The sequence below is a fragment of the Schistocerca americana genome, chromosome 7 (assembly GCF_021461395.2).
Source record: "Schistocerca americana isolate TAMUIC-IGC-003095 chromosome 7, iqSchAmer2.1, whole genome shotgun sequence".
In the NCBI taxonomy this organism is placed as follows: domain Eukaryota; kingdom Metazoa; phylum Arthropoda; class Insecta; order Orthoptera; family Acrididae; genus Schistocerca; species Schistocerca americana.
In genome coordinates this window covers 97,689,656-97,697,176 of record NC_060125.1, presented here as the reverse complement: position 1 = coordinate 97,697,176, position 7,521 = coordinate 97,689,656, and the positions used below count along the sequence as shown (strand labels likewise).

At 37.9% G+C, this 7,521-nt stretch overlaps 1 pseudogene; it reads right to left on the bottom strand.

Annotated features, from left to right (window-relative positions):
• Window positions 1–2,569: 2,569 nt before the first annotated feature.
• LOC124622741 overlaps window positions 2,570–7,521 on the bottom strand; it is a 32,422-nt pseudogene continuing 27,470 nt past the window's right edge.

Sequence of the window (7,521 nt, the reverse complement as noted above, 5' to 3'; positions counted from 1 at the left end):
GAGGTATGACTTGAATCATTTTGCAGCACTGCCTGTGACACCATAGAATTCTAATTTTTTTAAAAGGATGTTGTGGTTTACACAATCGAATGCCTTTGACAAATCACAGAAAATACCTGCTGCTTGTAACTTGTTATTTAATGAATTAAGTACATTTTCACTGTAGGTGTAAATAGCCATCTCGATATCAGAACCCTTCAGAAATCCGAACTGTGTTCTTGATAATATGTTATTTGTGGTCAGATGGTTGAGAAGCTGCTTGTACATTATATTTTCTAAAATTTTTGAGAATGCTCGCAAAAGTGAAATCAGTCTGTAGTTTGATGGAATCTCTTTATCCCCTTTCTTGAATAGAGGCTTAACATCTGCATATTTCAGCCCGTCAGGAAATGTCCCAGTTATAATTACACAAGTAACTTAGAATTGTACTAAACTCACAAGAACATGCCTTAATTAACCATGTTGATATTTCATTGTATCCACTAGAATGCTTTGTTTTTGAAGATTTTATTATGAAAGTTATTTCTTTTGGTGAAGTGCGTGAAATATTCATATACCTGAAGCTATTTGTAAAGGCTAGTTTTAGATATTCAAGGGCATTATTTACTGATCCTGACAATCCCATTCCTTCAGTAACGGATATAAAGTACTTGTCAAATAGATTTGCCACACTATGGCCATCGGTTACTAATGTGTCATCTACCCTTAGTGCTATTTGCTCCTGTTCCTTTCTGGTTCTACCAGTCTCCTCTTTCACTATAGCCCATATTGTTTTTATTTTGTTCCCTGACATTACTATCTTCTTCTCGTAGTGCATTTGTTTAAATGTCTGAATTACTTTTTTTTAATATTTTACAGTATTCCTTGTATTTAGCTAAATCATCAGCATTGGAGCTATTCTTGGTCGACAGATACATTTTCCTTTTTGTCTTACAGGAAATCTTTATTCCTTGTGTGATCCATGGTTTTATTATAGACTTCTGTTTAATTTGAGTAACTTTTAGAGGTAAACAGTTTTCAAACATGGTACTGACATTGTTCATGAATGTGTTATATTTTTCATTAAAGCTGCATGCCATGATCTGATAGTCCATTTATTACAGGTTTTATGATATGATTTTGTTCCTTCGATTTGTCTATAAAAATGTTATCAATGGCTGTCATTGAGGATTTAGTGATCCTAGTTGGAATGTTTACAGTGTGAGTTAGATTGAAAGACAACATTACTAACTGCAGTAAATGTTTACTGGAAGATTGAATTAAAAAATCTGTATTAAAGTCACCAGCAATCAAAATTTCTTTGTTTCTTCCTGTTAAATAACCCAAAAGAGCTTCTAGATGATTTATGAATAGATTATAATTTACTGCAGGTGCTCGGTAAATAGTTACTATTATATAGGATCTGTTATGGAACTCTACTTCCGTTGCACAAGTTTGTAGATGCTGCTCTAAACAGACTTTATTAATGTCAATGTTCCTGAAATTAAGGCAGTTTTTAATAAATGTGGCAACTCTTCCTCCATCCATATCTACTCTGCAGAAGTAGGAAGCTAGGTTAAATCCTGAAATGTCTAACATATCTATACCAGTGGTCACTTGATGTTCAGAGAGGCAGATTATGTCAATTTGGTTAGATGAATTCATTTCGTTGATACAAATGAGTAGTTCATCAACTTTATTTCTGCGTCCCGGAATGTTCTGGTGTAATAAAGATAACTGATACTGCGTACTAATGGGATTATAACTGCTTTGGTGAAGATGATCTGGCAGTTTCTGATTGCGTTCTGTGAAACATTGTTTAAATGGAGGCTGTATGATAAAATCTGTCTCTTGTTCATCTGTTTTCTCAAACTGTGTCTGCCAATCTCTCTTAAAACTCGTTTTCTATCCCCCTTCCCTATCCTAAAAAAGGCATCCCTCTGATACCTGTGACCTCTGGTATTTTACCACTTGTGACAGTGTCCCCCCTTAAGTTTTCTGCAATCAACCCAGACAGTTTTCCCTTCCCTTTCCTATTGAGGTGAAGGCCATGCCTAGTGTAGTCCCACCTATCAATATGTGGTTGTATGTAAAAATCATGTGTGGCCGCTCACGAAATATACATCTTTCTTGTTTGAAAGAAGCACTTTTAGATAACTCGATACTTGTAGTAAATATACACAATGGACACATTGAAGACAGACGAATGACGAATGTAAACAAGTCTCCCTGGCAACAAAACGCCATTTCGGTTGCAATGAGTCAAACGGCTGCATAGCTAAGTGCCGTTGTTAGATTGCACCTGGAAAGTCGTTGAATGTTAACTTCCATCAATAACTCGAAAACGAACGATTTTCGCACATATGATTATATGAATTTCTTTTCTTCTTTTGTCGTAAGGAACTTGCCTCCAAAGTTCTTCAAACTATTTTTGAAACACACTGTATACAACATATAATCGAGGACGTTGCGTGTACTACCTTCCAAGTCTCTCGTTCGGTTTTAGGAAATGTATCACAGATCAGAGCTATAAAACACAAGACAGACAGAAATGAGTGATTCTCTGTACAGCGATGCCACGAACCCTCAGCTAGCTGGAAGCCGCCTGCGGTGCGTCCGTGTATTCCCCGATAACGACGCCCGCTTCGAACTCCATGGAGGGGTCGTAGCCGCTGGAGCCGTCTGACACTGGGTTGGCCGTGTAGTGGTTCAGTCCGTAGAAGTCAGCCGTGCCTGGAACAATACCGTACACTCTCACATAGGTTCTTATAGCTGATACAGCATTTTCACAAATGTAGAAGTTTCTTTGCTTAACCATGCAAGTCGCACAAGCTGACAGATTTTTCTCTTATCGCTAGAAAAGGCGAAATATTCAGTTACGTCAAGGTTCACGGTCACCAAAAAAAGTCTGAAGGGTGAGATCACCACACTGCCTGTTATCAAATTAATTAAAATACCAGTTTATCTCGTTTTCATCCCTATGCGTTTTCTATTGCGAGACTAATATCAAATGCTTGTAAAGTATTTACGCGAGACGTCGCTATAGTCCAGTGTGTTTGCACATTTTCGTTCTTACCATTGTGTGATCTGAAGATGCATTTTTTATGGGCTATAGATTTGCAAACATTTGATAACGGCTTCAGGGCATACATTTCGAAGTAATGAAAACAAAACAAAAGGGTACTCTATAACACCCAATGGCAATCAGTGTGGTAGAATGGTGTAATCATGGAATATTGACATATACATCGTAATACATATGAGTCTGAAATGATGTGGTTTATTTCTAATTTTTATACCTGATAAATTCACCCATTAATTTTTTGAAGGTCAGAATCGTAAAAGCGACTGATAACTAATGCAAACAAGATAAATTCACTGTCAGTTCATGAAGATAACAGACAGTACTTGTTTGGTACTCCTAGAGAACATGTTATGTGTTTTTATACTGTGATAATAGCTGTACACTGCATAGGAACGTTAGTCCTTTAGCTGAAATATGCATAAGTTCCTTCATTCCATTTACGTATAGAGCATTAGCTACTTGATTGCTTGTACACTATTCAATGACCGGTTATATGACTAATTTTTATCCGTATTGTATTTACGAGAACGGAACATCCAAGGCCGGGCCTGTTTCTTGATCATACCCTAGGTACTAGTTCATGGCATTCTCATTGTAGATATAGGCGAGGTATTACCTATTTTCCCGTGAGCCTCTGTCAGTAGAGATTTTACATAGTTTCTCATATACTCATATGCACGTCAAATAAAGCTGAGACTCCACCCTACTTTGTGTACACTTAATCAATTCTGGAAGTGACAGGTCAAAGATGTATCAGCATTATCAGTGAATTAAAGTACGCAGCTCAAGTTACACAAACTGTACCTACATGATCAGTCACTTCATGCCTCTCCATGTTTTCATCTCCTGACATTTGTATGACATAACTGAATCGAACAGAGGCTCATTAATAGTGAAGCCAAAGATACTACTATCGCTTCATGTCGTCCAAAGAATACATTTCCCTGCATTTTGGCCTTGTTTCCACTTAGATATCTTGCCAAGAATAAAATGATGTTAATTCCTTATTCATAACATTTATACCTGAGAAAAGTCTGGCCCCGCAAAAGAACTGAAACAGTGGAGTACTCTAAGTAAAATACAGAAAAACTTTAGAGTATTTCCTAAGTGCGCAGGAGCAATATCAAGATAGAACTTTTCGGCTTGGATATGATTGCTCCCTAATGTTTCTTGTTAAGACATGTACTATTCAATTATGAGAGTCTTTCATGTTTGATGAAAATGATGGAGGAATTTAAAAAAAATGAAGGTTTCTTGAGTGTAAGTAGCTCAGTGCCCTATGACTCCTAGCTGTAGAAGTGTGCGTGGCATTCCGACAGGATTATTGATAAGTATCTCTGAGGTTTCAGAAGAGGACTGCACGAAAACTGCAAGACACGCAGAATAGAGACACAAATCAGTGACTAGAGCATGTCTCCAAGTTTTTAACTTATTACAGGTGCTGAGTATAAGCACTACTTGCTACGTGGCAAACGTCAATACTTTAGCCAAACTCTTGCCAAATGGATCTCAAGAAGTCACGGTCGATATCAGCGACTGCACTAATTATCTTTCGTTGTCACTTATTCAGATTTAGTGATGCCAGATGCAGGAACAGACTATCTTTTACATAACCCCACAATAGTAAATCACACAGAGTTAAGGCGGGTGACTGTGGGGACCACTGGAGAAGAAGAGCATTATGATGGGAAGTACGACCAATCCAACGCTGAAGCAATTCGACACTGAGGTAACCATCATGTTGCAAAATGAGGTCTCCGCTGTCTTGCTGTAACTATTGCTGCAGTGTGACCAAGTACATGAAACCAGTCATAATTTTCTCCGAAAGAAAAATGGTCCATAAAGCTTTTGAAGAGGATGTGGCACAAAAGATGTTAACTGCAAGTGAATCATGAATATGTTCTATAATCTTTTTATGTTTTTTCTGTGCCAAAAACATGTACGTTATGACAATTCACCTTTCCAGATACATGGAATGTGGCTTTGTCACTGAAAACCGATTTCTGTGTCACTGAAAGTCATTCCAAAAGTCAGGAAGAAGCTCATTCTGCCGAGCAATCAGCGCACGCAAGTGAAGCCAGTATGGTTTGACAAGCAGACGATTGTATAGGATCAGGTGGCATTTGACTGTGGTATCTGCAGTTCTCTGCTCACATGTGTCGACTCTTTCTTAAGGCTCCTGACGAACGATTCCCACAATTGCTGATAGTCCTGGACAGTTTGTTTTCTTCACACTACATAAGCAGCCAGTCTACCGGAATCTGTCGTACCTTCATGGATTCTTCTGCCCGTTGGAGATTTTAAACGATATCTGGCGCAAAACTGACGCCGAACGTCACAACTGACTTTCATTTAGCGAATTCAGCGACAAGAAATGCACCCATTGTAACCTCCCCACCGTAATTTTGAAAGACAAAAATTAATAAATGGGAGCCAAGCGTAACCTCCCAGCAATGAAATATACTGACAATGAGAATTAAAAAAAAATTAGCAATCTGACCAAAGTATAAGTTCCTCACAAAAAAATGAAAGTCAATTCAGTCATAATAAAATCTCAGTGACAATGAAAACACAAACAGACCGAAATGTCGATCTTAGGCCCTGTTCATTAATTAAACTGAAATTCTTACCTTAGTAAAGCTGCATCTGCTCTTATTATTTTTTTGCCATAGCTTGGAGGAAATTGATTGCAAAAAATTTTGTATTTAAGGGAAACTTTTCTTTAAGGAATAGCAACGGAATATTTCTTTCATTAAAGGATTCTTTGTTAAAAAAAATTGCTTTGAAAACCAAAAATTATTATTGGGGCGATTGTTGCACAAATTAGTTACAGTTAATTTACATTATTAGCTGAGCGCAATGCTGCTGCATTACCTAATTTAAAAATAATATACCTCGTACTGAATCTTGACCAGAGTGCCATGTCGACGCCCGTCGACTCCTCACACACAACTGTACTTGACTACTACTGCCGACAGACCGACTACTGGACGCAACTGAACTGAGCTACTGCTACCGACAGAGTGCTGCTCGCAACTGAACTACACGACTACTGCCGACAGAGAGCTGCTCGCAACTCTCGCGCGGTCAAGCGCAGACTAGCCACGATAAAATGCTCTCTGGTCAGAGACTCTGCAATGCCTCGCCATCGCCGCCACACAACATACGTGTTTCATAACCCTCCACTGGGGGGGGGGGGGGGGGGCAAAAATTTGGCAGTGATGGTGAGTCATTTGGACTTGCCAAGCGCGGCAAAATTTTTTCTTTAATTAATCAACTTTTACAATTTACAGAATATTTAGATGTAGTACATGAATTAAATGTTGTGCACATGCACCGAGTACAAAACATTTCAGACAAAGACAAGATATGAGTACAAAACGTATTCGCAGATCAGAAAAATGTATATACAAATTATTTGATGGATAATAACGTGCACACGCATTGAAAAATTCTTTAGCATTTTCAGAACAAATAAATAGAATGGCAAAAAATCATGTTGACAAGTGACATGAGTGCACATGCACTGCAGTTCAGAACATATCAGCAAATGACAAAATGTATATACAATGAGTAACAAATGACATAAGTGCATACGCACTGAAGTATTGAACATACAGAATGAGTACAAATGATATTGAAAAATGAGAAAAGTGCACAGGCACTGAAGTTCAGTAGAAAACATATTAACACATAACATAAGTGCACATGCACTGAAAAACTTTTGAACATTTTCATAACAAATAAACGCAAAGGTAAAAAATCATTTTGACAACTGACATAAGTATACATGCAGTGAAGTTGAGAATATATCAGCAAATCACAAAATGTATTAATAAACGGCAAAAATACACACGCATTGTATATGACTTTTTCATTTTACAAGAATTAGGGAAGGAATAGGAAGGATTGCATCATGGTTGTAGCACTTAGGTTGCACGCAGCATATCTTTCCACAGAAGTACAACACCAAGTGAGACAATTTGCGGTTCTTTTCCCAGAAGTATTTATCAGCGTATCCAAGACACTGAAGTGTCGTAGTAATATTTCCTGTTATCATTTTTGCAGTACATCAGGTACACCAAACAGTGGGACCATAATAACGTCTTCATCGCTCACGGTGGTGGACAGCATGTCGTGTCAACACCACGCTCTTACAAGGCACACCAACGTAGAATTAGTGCAAAAACCAAATATAGTGCTCCATTATCATGAGGATGGACAGGACAAATGGACATTGCAGTAATTCAGGGTAGTTAGCTCATAAGGTGAAGGACATTAAGTCACATAATAGGCTTCATTGAGAACTACAGTAGTAGTTTGCGGCATTCATAGCCCAGTTATTGAACATTTCTGTACCAAGTATTTAGTATTACAGAATAATGTTCATAAAATTAAATTATTTGCATCATGGGTAATCATATTACAATAAACAGTGGCAGTCCTTGGCCAGTTAC